Genomic DNA, 15,349 nt, shown 5'->3' on the forward strand with positions numbered 1-15,349 from the left:
GTGAAATCAGCAGCCTCAATGTAATTTGACTTTGTTTTAAGTCTAATTTAGATCAAGATGTATCATACTGACTGGGGTCAGTAACCAAAACAGAGATTCAAACTATATTTATAGAGACATAACACATGTTAAAGTAGAAATAAGGAAACTATAGAGTACCATGCAATAGTTATAATTGGAATCAAATCCACATCATGCTCCCATTATGACAAGGCTTAAGAAACCTTAAATAAACAAACTTTCTTGCCTGTAATTTCAAGCAGTAGAAAACCTCTGTGAGACACTCGTTATTTCTCAAGTGTTTCCTTTACACTCTAAAATACAAATATGAATTAGAATCATGATTGGGATGATCAACGAGCTACTTCTTCAGTGATGAGAAATAGAGCTTGATTAGAATTGTGCTGAAATAACTTTGGTTCTAAAGAACAGACGTCCTTGTCAACAGCTAATTTAAGATACACTATGGGCAAGCTCTGTGGCTTACTGACTATCTGATCCCACAGGCCTGACTCTGTGGTTCAAGTCTTAGACCTGGTAGCTCGAGAGACATGCCAGGTGTGTGTGTGTAGGTACCCCAAATACCAACAGGTTGGAAAGTTGAAGGAAAGGGATTGCAGTGTAACCACTCCCCACTGGAGGAGGTAATTTTGCCCTCTCCTTCTCTGGCAAGGGCCCTGCTCTCTAACAACAAAAACAAAAACGAACACAAACCAGATACATCACAATCCAGTCAATGCTCAAAAGAAAATCAGGGCTCTGGATGTAAAGAAATCACTGGATGTCTTTTGTTTACAATCCTTATCCTGGTTTTTAAAAATTCTTTTTTTTTCTTTTTTGAGATTTTTGCTATAGGACGCATGCGCTCGCCAAAAAGACACAGAGAGACAGAGAGATAGAAAGCGAGAAATCACCCCCTACGGGGTATGGCCACGCTGCAATCCCTTCACCCCTAGTCTCCTCTCAGGATCTTGTGCATGCACGCACATGTGCCCAGTGTGAGTTTAAGCCACCGGATCTGGGACTCAAACCACAGTTGACTATATGGGAGTTTGGCGACATAGCCATTACGCTAACTGCTGGTCCCTTAAAAAATTATTTTAATGTATGCAACTTAACTCACTCATTTGTAATTTTTAAAAATTTTTACTTTTAATTATTGTATGTCTTTTTTTCTTTTTCTTTTCTTTTCTTTTTTTTCTTTCTTTTTTTTTTTTTTTTTTTAGGTTGCCTTAGTGTGTGTATGCTCATTGGAGAGAGACAGAGAGATGGAAAGTGAGAAATCACTCCCCAGCAGGTATGGCCACACTGCAATCCCTTCTCTTTCTCCTCTTGGGATTTTGGGCATACACACACACGTGCCTGGAGTGATTTTTCAAGACTCTGGGTCCAGGACTTGAACCATAGTTGGCCATGTGGGAGTCTAACACCTCAACCACCATGCCACCTACTGACCCCAATTCATTTGTTTTAAAAGGTGACAAGTTTAACTGTGTTCTGAACCTGTCACATCCGATAGGCATGCATCATGGTAATTTCTTCATAAGTCACCGTTCTTATCCTTGGTTCCCTTGCACAACATTTTTTTTTTTTTTGGAGAGGTTTTTGCTATAGGGCGCGTGCACTCGCCAGACAGACAGAGAGAGACAGAGAGACAGAAAGCGGGAAATCACCCCCCAAGGGGGATGGCCACGCCGCAATTCCTTCTCCTCCATTCTCCTCTCGGGATCTTGGGCACGCACGCACACGCGCCCAGCGTAAGTTTTTTAAGCCACTGGATCTGGGACTCGAACCGCGGTTGATTACGTGGGAGTCCAGCGACATAGCCATTACGCTAACTGCTGGTCCCTCCCTTGCACAACTTTTCCGTAACAAATATCTCTAGGTCTCCTGACTACAAATTCTTACTTTTCAGTTCTAAGATAAGACCAATGGTGTGCTGAAGTTGGCTACATTGCTTTAACAATTTTTAGCTGTTTTGGAATCTTGTGAGATGTATATTAGTGGCTCGAAATTGGACACAGGGGGAGTTATTTGTGAAATCAGCAAATAGTACAAATCAGTTTCTGTCCAGAGAACACATTTTTTAAAAAAATTATTCATTCATTTATTTTTAATTTGACCAGAGAGAGAGAGAGAGAGAGAGAGAGGAAGGAGAAAGCAAGCTACCAGATCTGGGACTCAAACCATAGTAGGCTATGTAGGAGTGATCGGCACCATAACCACCATACCACCTGCTGGTCCCCAGAGAACACATTTTTAAACAGTTACCAGCACACCAGGTATGGGGCCCAGGAATTTGTATATTTAAGAACCATCAGAGAAAACTGATTAGCAGGTAAGATTTAAAAACCTTTATCTTAAATTAGGTTTGGAAAAAGAATGTAAGAAGTCCCAAGTTATACATAGCCCCTGCCCCTTCAACAGAGCAAAGTGATATGGAAACTTACTCCAAAAAGATCTATTATGTCCATTCCTAGAACATAAGCTCTTTAAGGGCAGGACTATGTTTGCATAGAAATAAGCATACAGAATATGCTCAGAAGGTATTAGATGAAATAATAAATATAGTCTAAAGTATCATAATCCATAAGTGGCAAAACTAAGAATAAACTTTTGGCTAATTCACTATAACATGTACCTCACCTCCATTAAATTATTAGTCATATACTTGATTTGTCAATTCAAGGCGAATGCTTCAAGAAGGGGCAGAGAACAAGCAGCACCCTTCATAAAATAAGAACCTACTTTTCACTCTTTGGTTCTCCATAATTGAGTATCTCCATGACTATTAACTCATTTGAACCACCATGGGATGAATGCAATATAGGTAAGATTAGAGCCTTATAAAAATACAAATAACGGCTGATGAAAATGCCTCATGGGAGTGAGTTAATATGCTCAAAGTAACCTAAAAGTACGCAGCTGGATCAGCATTCTGTCTGGGAAGTCAGAGACAGCTTGTGCCAGAACAAGCTGCTCCTCTTGCATTGAAACGAATTGACCAGGAGCACTGACGCAAGCTTGATCCGAGGACCACTGTATTTAAGTTCTCTGTCTAGCGTCTACTTCCTGGTACTGAAGTCAAATTCTAGATCCTTCTCTCTGAAGACTCCAACTGCTTTACTGTAGTCTGAGCCCTTATTACGGACACCTGGTCGTGTGTTCAGCCAGGACACAGTAGTGCAGCGGTACTGTTTACGGAAATACTTCCCCGCTGGACAGAAAGCAGTGGCCACCCAGAGCCCCTCTAAATGTTCCACGATCCAGTGACAGCAAGGGTAATGCCTGGCACATAGAGGGCTTCCCACTTATTTTGACTGGTTGATGGCTATAGCCCAATGGTTGTTAAATAATTTGATAGACTTCCCCCTCTAACTATAACCACATTTTTAAAATTCTCTAAACTTTGGGCAGGAAAGATGGCGGCCGCAGTACTGGGACGATTAGGTGTGTTATGGACACAGACCCTGTGGAACTGGAGCCAGGGGAAGCTGGCCTTGGGGCTTTCTTCATCTCGCAGTGTTTTACCCGCCTCATACATTCACACAAGTGCTGCTCTTGACATGTCTGGAAAATGGGAAAAGAAGAATAAAATTGTTCATCCTTCACAACTGCCTGGAGAACCTCGGAGACCAGCAGAAATCTACCACTGTCAGAGACAGATCAGACACAGCAAAGACAAGATGTGGTATCTGGCAAGATTGATACGAGGAATGTCTATTGATCAAGCATTGGCTCAGTTGGAATTCAGTGACAAAAAGGGGGCCCAAATAATTAAAGAGGTTCTTTTAGAAGCACAAGATATGGCAGTGAGAGACCACAATGTGGAATTCAGACCCAATTTATATATAGCTGAGGCTACCTCAGGGCGAGGCCAGTACCTGAAGCACATCCGTTACCATGGCAGAGGTCACTTCGGGATCATGGAGAAGGTTTATTGCCATTATTTCGTGAAGTTGGTGGAAGGACGCCCACCCCCACCTGAGGTGCCAAAGACAGCGGTTGCCTGCGCCCAAGAGTACATTGGGGAGCTCCGCAGCCAGACTGTCATTCATGCCCTGTGACGGGGGTTCCAGACCCCACAGTGTATATATTTTGCCTTTTATTTTTAAAAAATAAACAGAAATTAAACACAAATGGACTTAAAAAAATTCTCTAAACTTTGACTTAGAGCTCTTAACTCTGATCTTGGCTTCACCCTGAGCAAAGTGCCTAGCTGCCTGTATTATCTGTTCTCTTGTTCGTCCTACTACCTCCAGCCCACTTGCTTAGCCTAAATCCTGGGTCTACTTCCAGTCCTCTGCTATGCATGATTACTAAGTCTCCGCAAGGAATTTAGACTGTAAAAGTCACTGGTAATATCTGGGGAAAGCTAAATAAAATCCATTTATTTTAATATTAAATATTTTAATTGTTCATGGATAAAATAATTAGATTAGGACTAAGGTTACAAAGAAATACTATTCAGAAATAAGATCAAGGAGAACACATACAGAATGGTAATAAAGCAACATCAATTACTTACCGAATATTCCTAAACTAATAGCATGATTTTCTCAAGCTTGCTAAAATAATTGTCAAACTAAAGAGTAAAGAAATATAGCTCATGGCTTTGACCAAAAAGAAATAATAGTTAAGATGTAGGTATACTCCGAAGGTAGTTTTCATTAGGGGCAAGTGAATTGCTACTACATTAATATTCATATTTAAACCTAGACAATTAGCTTTCCAGTCATCAGTAGGGAAAAAGAGGGTTGTTGGATGTCTTCAAATAGCAAATAATCAACATATTTACTGAGAGCTCTTAGAGTCCATGGGGGACACAGGAAAGTGTAATATATAGTACCATATTCAAGGAGTTCATCTGCCTGAAGAGGTAAGTGTGATGTTTGATACGGTGATTCAAAAAAGACTATGCAAACATATAGGAAGAACATGTCACGTATTCAGGGGCTAACACAGTTACAGGAATAAGTGAGCTCTGAATCCAGTCCAAAAGATCCTGAAGTGGCACAGAGACTAAGAGGGAACTTGAAACATAAACGAAAGGAGAGAACAGAAACACATCTGAAACCTTAGGGTGGCAGGGAGCTGACCAGCCAAATAGCTGAGCTCAAACTCAGGGCTTGCCTTGAGGGAGGCTGCTAAGTTATAGGCGATAGAGCTCTGAACCTGAGGAATCAGGGAACATATTTATCAGCATCCTAGGAAAATAAAAGAAATCTATAAATATGATGCCTTGGTAATGATAAGAAATTATTTAAGGAAATAGGCTAAAATTTGGAAAGCCAATCAAGAAAAACTTGGTGCGCTTCTCCTAAAGCCAGAAGACAATGCTTAGTTTAACCACACATGTCCACTAGAGGGCAGACGAGGCAAAGCTTACCCTGAGGTTGATGGGGGAAGCAGGGCACCCACAGAAAATACTAAAAGCAAGCATCATTTGTTGTTTTAAAGACAATTTTCAGTGACTTCAACCTTGGACAAAGCCTTTAGCTAGCAGATTGATTTTTCACAGAATATCTGTGGTATAAAATGGTTCTTAATTGACAGTGGAAAAGCTATACTTCAGGAATCTGGCGGCTGACAGGCACAAGTGTTTACACAAGCAGGCATAGCTGGAATGCCAAAGGCAGCACTCACACCGGCTACCTTACCCCGATCTTCCCCACCCATCTCAGGCACATCCTAAGCACTGCCCAAGCCAACGCATAACTAACTATGTGTACAATATCCGGACCATGGTTTGAATCTAGGTTCTTTTCCTTTCGGTCAGCTGGGAAGTTCTTGGCCTCAAGGACTCATATCCCTTTAAAGTCAGAGGTGAGATGAGGTCATCAGGCAGGTTCTTGCCTCAGCAGGTTGAGGAGCTGTCATATAAGCTGGGGGGTTAAAGGGGTGGTGGGAGTCTTCAGTTGATACTAAATAAGACACAGCATAAATGTTAATAGCTAACTAAATAAGCAGTTTGAGAATTCCAAACATTTGAGAGGCTAAGTCTAGATTTTTGCAAAGTACTCTAAATACTTTTTCTGCTTTGATCTGGCAAATATCATTGAAGGTACAAGCAAGGGCAATTCTATTTATTAGGCTGTCTTTCTACCGTTAGTTTTACTCCACTCCTAACCAACACTAGTATCACAAGCACTTTCTTTCTCCTATATCTTGGAAAATTATACCATTTAAAAATATTTATCTGGGACCAGCAGTTAGCCTAATGGCTATGTCACTGGACTCCCACATAGTCGACCGCGGTTCGAGTCCCGGACCTGGTGGCTTAAACTCATGCCGGGCACCTGTGCATGCGTGCCCAAGATCCCGAGAGGAGAATGATGAAGGGGTTGTGGCGTGGCCATACCCCCTGGGGGGTGATTTCTCGCTTTCTGTCTCTCTGTCTCTCCCTTTCTGGTGAGCACATGTGCCTTATAGCAAAAACCTCTCAAAAAAAAAAAAATCTTGTAGTTTCTCCTATGAATTCTTGTAGTTTCTCCAATGCCATACTGTCTCTTAGACTTTGCTATAGTGTTCTCTCTGCCTAGAACACTCTTCATTCCCCCTTTTGCTTGCCAATTTCCACTCATCCTTAGGTGCTGCTCTCTTTAGAGGCCTTTCTTGATTGGGTTGGGTTAGGCTCCATGCCTTCCCAAGTGCAACCACAGCTCCCTCCACCGTTCTCTAGTATAACAATTCTCAGCTTGTTTACTCCTTGGTCTGCACATACAAGCTTGAAGGCAGGAACTGTGTCTTGGTCACTGCTGTCTACTCACTATTCAGCAATGCTTAATAAGTATTTGTTGAATGAATAACAATAGTAAAAGACAGACCAAGTATCACGGGACAGGTTCTTCAATCAATGTGCCCTATTTTCAACAATGTTGTAGATTCAGTCTGCAAACATTATATAGTATATATGATGAAGGTATGCCACTTAACTTTATTGGACTTTCATAAACGAAAAACTAAAAAGCTGGATTCAGCACTTAAGAACTCAAAGGCTTTAAGCCTACTTGATGTGAGATATAAGTACTAAAATGAAGGAACAAATATGGAATCAGAAATCAGATTGTGATCTAATTCCTAATATAAATCAGTCCTAGGCCTAGCTAGTGATGCTTCTAACACAATGAGCATCCTAAGAAGATCGATTACTAATCATCTTTTACAGTTAAACAGTCTTGTTTTTGTTTTATTAATGGAAATAAATGACAGAGGAAAGTTAATGGGCAACTTAATGCAGAAAGATTTTAATTACAAGTATAGTCTCCATTAACCTTGACAATCCGTCAACTCAAGAATGATAAGAAAGCACCTCCCCAACTACTATAGGTCCAGCTATTGCTAGCACTGCATGGATATAAAATTACTGTATAAGAAAAAGGTTAGATCTCATAAGAAAAAAGCACACAGTCAACAGTCAACAGTCACCTTAATTTCCCCTGAAATTAGTTGAAAATCAGCACCATGCAGGACCAGCAGGTGGTGTGGTGGTTAAGGAGCTAGACTCCCACATGGCTGACTGCAGTGAGTCCTGGGCCTGGTGGCTTGAAAATCATACCAGGCATGAATGCATGCATGCCCAAAATCCCAGGAGGAGTATGGAGGAGAAAAGATTGCAGCATGACTATTCTTTCTGGGGGATTTTTCATTTTCCCTCTCTCTGTTTCTCTCTGTCTCTCTGCTGCAAGTGCACACACACTAGGGCAAAAAATATTTTAACAAATCAATAAAATTAGCACCATGCGTTTTTAGTTTACAGACCACTCAACCCATCTCAGAAGCTTCGCAGCTATACGCTCTTTTTTGGAGGGGTAAGGGGAGAGGTTTTTGCTATAGGGTGTGTGCACATGCCAGAAAGACAGACAGAGACAGAGAGACAGCAAGAAATCATCCCCCAGGGGGGATGATCACACTGCAATCCCTTCTCCTCCATTCACCTCTTGGGATCTTGGGCATGCACGCACATGCGCCTCTGCGTGAGTTTAAGCTGCCGCGTCCAGGATTCAAATCGCAGTTGACTACATGGGAGTCCAGTGACATAGCCATTACACCAACTGTTGGTCCCTGCTATACACTCTTTTAAGAATTTACCATTTTTCATTAATCACCTCTACATTGTCTTCCTCATTCTGTCCTCCAACTTCTTATTTCCTCTGAGGCTTCTACGTACATTTCCCTTTCACTTTGCACTAACCTCCAGAAAATTCTCTCGGTTTTATTTGAGTTTTATAACTGAGAATAACTTTAGAAAATATTAATGCTTGGGCCATCCACATAGCACAGTGCTTAAGTGCTATGCACAGAAAACCAGATCCTACATTGTTGACAACGATTTGAATCCTGCCTCTGGCAGTTTGAAAAGCATTCCAGGTATGTGTGCATGCATGCCCCAAATCCTGATGAGAAGGAGAAATGGAGGAATGGGGTAATGTGGTATGACCAGACATCATAGAGGGTGCTTCCCTGGCAAGTGCATGTACCCTCCAGCACAAAATAACAACAACAAAAACCTTAAAAGAGAAAGCAATCAAGACCACATTGGAGTGTGTGTGTGTGTGTGTGTGTGTGTGTGTGTGTGTGGCCGTACATGCATAAATTTTTGCTGTAGGACCTGTGTGCTTGCTGGGGTGAAAGAAAGAGAAAGTGAGAAAGCTACCCTGAGGGGGATGGTCATGCTGCAATCCCTTCTCCATTCTCCTCTTGGGATTGTGGGCATGCACACACATGTGCTCAGTGTGTTTTACAAGTCACTGGTTTAGGACTTGAGCCGTGTGGGATCCAGCTGCCTTAACCACCACTCCACTTGCTGTCCTGACCATGTAGTATTCTATTAAAAAAAAAAAAACAAAAAACCAGAAATATAAGAAAACGTTTATGTTGTTAAGAAAAGAATTATAAATAAATAAATAAATAATTTGTGTGTGTGTGTGTGTGTGTGTGTGTGTGTGTGTGTGTATGTTTTTTTCTTTTTTTTCAAGGCATTGGGGCTGGAACTTGAACACTGGCCAACCATGTGGGATCTGGCTTCCTGATATTCTATAGGGCTGGCCTGGAAAACATTATTGATACATTTCCCCTTCACATCACTTAACAATTTAGGAGAAAGGAAAACTGTTATAGCCAACTTCTCAATATAATCCTTTTCTTTTCCAATCCTTGGGGTATATATAATATTCTTCATTAGTAATACTTAAGGTCATTAGAATCTGATAATCAAGCAAAATAACCAAAGGAAGCCTGTGATAATATAGTCAAATTATTCTGCTATATTATTATCGTATATTATCTATTAGTAATATATCCTTTAATCTAGATTTGCCCCCCAAAATGAACTGGGGAGAAAAAGGGAGGAAAAAAGGCAAATAATAAGGACAAGATGGATAGGAAGTCCCCTTCCCATGTACAGAGTCTAATATAAATGAGAATGACTTTGAAAACATTTGTCTTCATTGTTATTGATTGAATATTTTCCTCTTGAGAAACTATCACAGTCTCAACAGGGAGTTGGCTGTATGTATCAATTCAAAGAACAAAGAAAAGATGGCAACAACTCCATAAAAATCTGATTCTCGGAATCAAAGGCAAATATAAAAAGGCATTCCCCAGACAATCCTGGGTAGTAAACACCTTCTTTGAGCAACTACCAGGAAATGTTTATTACTTGCCTAATTTCCTAAAACCGTAACTTTCTGATAAACAATGCCTTGAACAGCTCATGAAAAAAATGACTAAGACTACTAAATAAGTGTTGCTAAAATAAAACATAACACAACTATTTCATATAACTAGAATACAGTTAATTAAAATATGGAATAAAATACTAGCTATAAAATTTGCTGCAGATTAAAAAACTCTTGAATTGTCAGATAAATTGAAATGGCACAAAAATGCTTTCCTCCTGTATTTTCTGCAATATCTAAAAGATCATAAGGAAAACTAAGCTCTGAAGAAAATCAAGAGTGGCTTTCCATTGTTTCTATATGAATGATGTGAACATTCAACATCAGTGTGAAGTAAGTACTTCTACAGAAACTGCACCATGGTACTAAATTTTTACAAAGTGACCATTTCCAATTTTTTCTTTCTTTTTCTTTTTCTAAAGAGAGATTTTTGCTATAGGGTACGTGCACTCACCAGAGAGATGAAGGCAAGAAATTACCCCCCAAGGGGGAGGGCCACGCCACAATTCCTTCTCCTATATTCTCTTCTTGGGATCTTGGGTGTGCATGCACAAGTGCCCAAGCATGAGTTTTAAGCTGCAGGGTCTGGGACTGAAATCACAGTCCAGTGACATAACCATGACATCATCTGCTGGCCCCCTAATTTTCATATATTTAAGGAGGAGCTGAATACTTGCTATACAAAAATCCACTGGAAGTAAGAAGTCATTAATAGATAGTCACTTGAGACAATAATGAAAGTTATGTAAATATACTCAGAAAAGATTCTCAGCCTTTAGAGCAACTGAATTACATAGATATTTTAATACTTAATCAATGTTAGGTTCCATAAATACTGTTTTCTTAATATGTGAAGAAATTAACAGTTTTACATAAGTCAGATTTAAGAAATATTAAAAAACATTTCTCAAAGGCTGGCAGGTGGTTAAGGAGCTTAAGTCCCACATGGACGACCATGGTTTGAGTACTGGACCTGTCAACTTGCTTTCTCACTCTTCTCTCTCTCTTTCTGATTCTCTCTGCTCAAATTGAATAATTATAATAAAATAAAATAAAAAAAAACCCACCTCATTTCATTAGTGGGGTCAGACAAATTCACTTTTTTTTTTTTTTAAGAGAGATTTTTGTTATAGGGCACATGCACTCGCCAGAGAGACAGAGACATAGAACATCAGAAATCACCCCTGGTGAGATGGCCACACCACAATCCCTTCTCCTCCATTCTCCTCTAAGGATCATGGGGATGCATGCACACACACGTGGGGTGTTCCAAGCTGCCGGGTCCAGTACTCAAACTGTGGTCGACTACATGGGAGTCCAGTGATGTAACTATTATGCCATCTGCTGGTCCTCAAATTCACTTTTAAACAACCCTATCTTACATAAACTAGTACCATGGCATTTTCTTTTCTTATTTCTTTTATATTTTTTCCAGTTTTTTTTTTTTTTCCATAGGGTGCATGTGCTTGCCAGAGATAGACAGAAAGAGACAGACATAGGGAAAGTGAGAAATTATACACCCCCCCACCCCAGAGAGGATGGTCACACTGCCATCCCTTTCCCATTCTCCTCTCGGGATTTTGGGCATGCATGCACATGCTCCTTGCATGATTTTCAAGCTGCCGGGTCTACGACTTGAACCATGGTCAGCCATATGGGAATTCAGCACCTTAATGACCACATTGTTTGCTGACTCCCCATGGCATTTTCCTATGAGAGAGGTTGGGCAAATTAATTCAGAAGGTAGGGTTCATGCCCTCATATTAGTTAAAATAAAGACCGAATGACAGCAACAGTTATGTGAATGGTATAAGAGGGAAAATAAATGTAAACTAAAGGGAAAAACCACAGGTTGTAAACATCCAACTTTTGTTTCACTCTTCACCTAACTTCATGTGAGAAAAGAAAGACCTGTTTCTGAATGACCCTTAACACTATTAGATACCTCAAAACGAGCCATGGAAAGATGGAACCTACATACCCCATTCATTCAAGAAATATCTCTTAGAGAACAATCTCTTAAATATCTCCAGTCACTGTACTAGTTGTTGAGGAAAAAAAAAATCCAGCAGTTCCTTTTACAGTGTGACAAAGGAAGCAATCCAATAATCACACAAGCAAAAGTAAAACTGCACCTATGAACAGTTGAGGTATACAATAGTACTACCAGTACTAGTTTATCATGCATACATATCGAGCATACGCCAGGTCCCAGCTCTTATGCTGTCTGCAACAGACATCCTAACTCTTGACACCAGCAGATGGCGTAATGGTTATGCTGCTGGACTTCTATGTAGTCAACTGCAGTTCAAGTCCTGGACCTGGTGGTTTGAAATACACTGGGTACGTGAGTGTGTGTGCCCAAGATCCCAGGAGGAGAATGGAGGCAAAAGGATTGTGGTGTGGCCATCGCCCCTGTGGGGTGATTTCTTGCCTTCTCTCTCTCTCTGTCTCTCTGGCAAATGCACATGCCCACATGCCCTGTAACAAAAATCTCTCTCAAAAAAATAAAAAAATAAATAAAAAATCCTAACTCTTTTCTAGAAAGAACTCTTTGAGCTTCCTCTTTAATTTTTCATCATTGGTTTACTGAATAAAACAAATTTAAATAGAATATTTCCATTGAATTTCTGATACAAAGAGTATTGCTCTGGAGACTACCTCAACCAGAGGCCATTAATGTACACTTTAATTTTTAAATTGTAGAGTCAGCAGGTGGACTGGTGGTTAAGCACTGGACTCCCACGTGGTTGATCATGGTTCAAATCTCAGATCCAGCAGCTTGAAAATCGTAACAAAAAAATATTGGGTTATCAGAAAAGCCATCATGTATTTTTCTATACAAAAATGCGTCATGACTTTTCCAATGACCCAATAAATAAATAAATATACTTTTTTTTTTCCTTTAGAATGAGTTTATTACATAATGTTCTTAGGTAGGCAACAACTTTTGATTTATCATTAAAAAAAAGTTATGCTTTCTTATGCTGTATAATAAAGGTAAGAGGCTACAGAGGTTTACGCTTTCTACTGGAATTCTCCGATAGGGTAGCTCAGTGTTGTCATTTCTGCGATGCTAGAATAAATGTTAAAAGTCTCTTCTATGCGCTTCTCTTCAAAAAGTGATAAATAATCATAGAAGATGGCATAAAAAAGCCATGTTTTCCCCATGCATTCTGTAGTATTGGAGCCCGTGTTTTTACCATCACAGGCTACAGTTTTCACTTTATCCACAGTTCTGTCCCCTCTCTGAATTCAGCGTCCTTCAGTACAGAAGTCCACACGTTACCGCAGAATCTGTGCGTAGAGAACCCCTGAAATCGACTCTGTCCCTGACCCTCTGAGTCCATGCTGAATTTATAGCCTCATCAATCGGAAGTAGAACTTGAAGGGCGAGTTGGGGGGTAATCTGTTGAGGCTGCATGAGCTCACTGAGGCCCTCCTGAAGACTGTTCCCCAAGGTGGTATTTCTGTATAGCTGCTATGCCGTGGCTTAGGAGGAAGATCCTGTTTTCTCACTCAGGCCTGCACTGATGTCCCATTCTTGCAAGCACAGGCGCTTCCCGCCGTGAGCGGACACCAGCGGCGACCAGGAGTGGGATAGGAGGTGCTTCCTCCCCTGACCATAATAAATAAATATCCTTAAAAATTAAATAATAAAGAAGCCTATTGGAAAGTTAGCTGGTGAAAGAAAAAAAATCTCAATACATAAGAAGCACAAATGAGGGGACCAGCAGGTGATGTGATGGTTAAGGTGCTGGACACTCCCACATGGCTGACCATAGTTCAAGTCCTGGGTCTGACAGCTTTCCCTCCCTCCCTCCCTCTATCTCTGTGTGTGTGTGTGTGTGTGTGTGTCTGGTCAAATTAAAATAAAATTAATAAATAAATAAAATTAAATAATTATTAAAAAAAAAAAAAGAAGCACAAATGAGACTCAACTCAGACCATTGCTGCCTCTCCCTTCCCAGGGGTCCTTTGGACTATGCAGCAATGTCTGCCTCTGCTACTTACAGGAACAGCCACCTAGACGAACTCCAGATACTTCCAAATCTCTCTTCTCATATATCATCTATTAATACAAACACCTGAAAGAGTTCATTCAGAATTCCAAACCTTTTCAATCTACCCTTAGCACCTCATCCCAGGGAAGTGCCTCAGTCAAAGACATATTTTACCAGGACGTTCCTTCTTCAAGGACTTGCTTCTGATTTAAAAAAAAATTTTTTAAGCTTACTATATGGTTTGTCTGATTGTCAGAGAGTAAGAAAAAAAAAATGAGAAATCACTACTACTCAGGAGATGGCCATATCACAATCCCGTCTCCATTCTTCTCTTGGGATTTTGAGCATGCACATGTATCTAGCATTATTATCAAACCGCTGGGTCCAGGACTTTAACTATGCAGTTGGCCGTATGGGATCCAGTGACTTAACCCCCATGCCACCTGTTGGCCTCAAGTTCCTGCTTTTTAGGAAGAAAAATTATGTAAAATTCAAAGTCTTTGATTTCCATCAAATATGTATAAGCTCTCCTTTCCTAAGTTCTGTTCTTTCTTTCATCTATCTTCTTCTTCGTCTTATAGTTACATGTATTCCCATCCTACCTTGACTTATTAAGGGTAAAGAACTTAACAGGTGTTCTACAAATATTTACTGAATAAGCGCATAACTAGAGCAAATAAATTACACAAAAAATAGCAAAAAAGGGACAAAATTAGAAAAAAAATAAATAAGGAATTTAAAGCAATAAAAACCATAGGGGCCAACAGGTGTTGTGGGGGTTGAGACACCCGACTTCCACATGGCCAACCGCAGTTCAATCCTGAACCTGGCAGCTTGTTTTCCTCACCTTTTTTCTCTCTCTCTTACATGTGTCCTATAGCGAAATTAAAATAATAATAAAATGAATTAAGTAAATAATTCTTTAAAAACACATGGAGGAAAGAAACTTCTGGTACACTATATAGTTTTAAGGACTTAAACAAATCAGCCAGCGAACCAAGGCAGTAAGAACCAATAAGGTACCTAAATGTGTTATTCCTAACAAACCTTGGAATTCATGGTGATAAGAAACTAGAAGCAAGAGTTAAACAATAACCTAGGTCAAATTTGTAGATAAGTAAGGGCAATAGCCACGCTGGATATGATCACAAACAGAACCAGAATCACCAGTGCCTTATCATTCAATGCATTTGTCTTCTGAATTCAAACACGCTGCTACCTCCCTGTACTCCCTTCAGCATCTGCAGTGTACGACCTACCACATTAGTCACCTGAGACTGGTCTAGCTTTCGGTTAATGAGCATTGTACTTCCTGAGTTTAATTAAATTACACACATTTTAAGTGGTGTATACTTCTTAAAAGGTGAAGCATTAGATGATGTCATATGAGCAATGAAGAAAAATGTCATACCAGCAAGGTACTCTTACTCTCTTTTAGTTCTAGTTTTCTCTACTTCTCATTTCCACGAAAGTACCTTTAATGAACAGTATACAGCTCTAGGCTTTGGAAAAATCAATTCAGTTCAAATTCTGCCTGAAGATCATAGTGGGGAGCCAGCATATGGCATAATGGTTATGTCGCCAGACTACCACATAGTCAACTGTGGTTCGAGTCCCAGACTCAGTGACTTAAAACTCATGCTGGGCACGTCTGTGTGCATGCCC

The 15,349-nt window shown here is 40.2% G+C and overlaps 1 protein-coding gene and 1 pseudogene across 1 annotated transcript in view; one reads left to right on the top strand and one right to left on the bottom strand.

Annotated features, from left to right (window-relative positions):
* SSH2 (slingshot protein phosphatase 2) overlaps positions 1–15,349 on the bottom strand; it is a gene marked incomplete at its 5' end in the record, with an annotated part of 237,752 nt that overhangs the window by 188,622 nt on the left and 33,781 nt on the right.
* On the top strand, positions 3,423–4,067 carry LOC102479006 (39S ribosomal protein L22, mitochondrial pseudogene; annotated as a pseudogene).

The sequence above is a fragment of the Tupaia chinensis genome, unplaced genomic scaffold, assembly GCF_000334495.1.
Source record: "Tupaia chinensis unplaced genomic scaffold, TupChi_1.0 Scaffold143921_1, whole genome shotgun sequence".
Taxonomy (NCBI): Eukaryota; Metazoa; Chordata; class Mammalia; order Scandentia; family Tupaiidae; genus Tupaia; species Tupaia belangeri.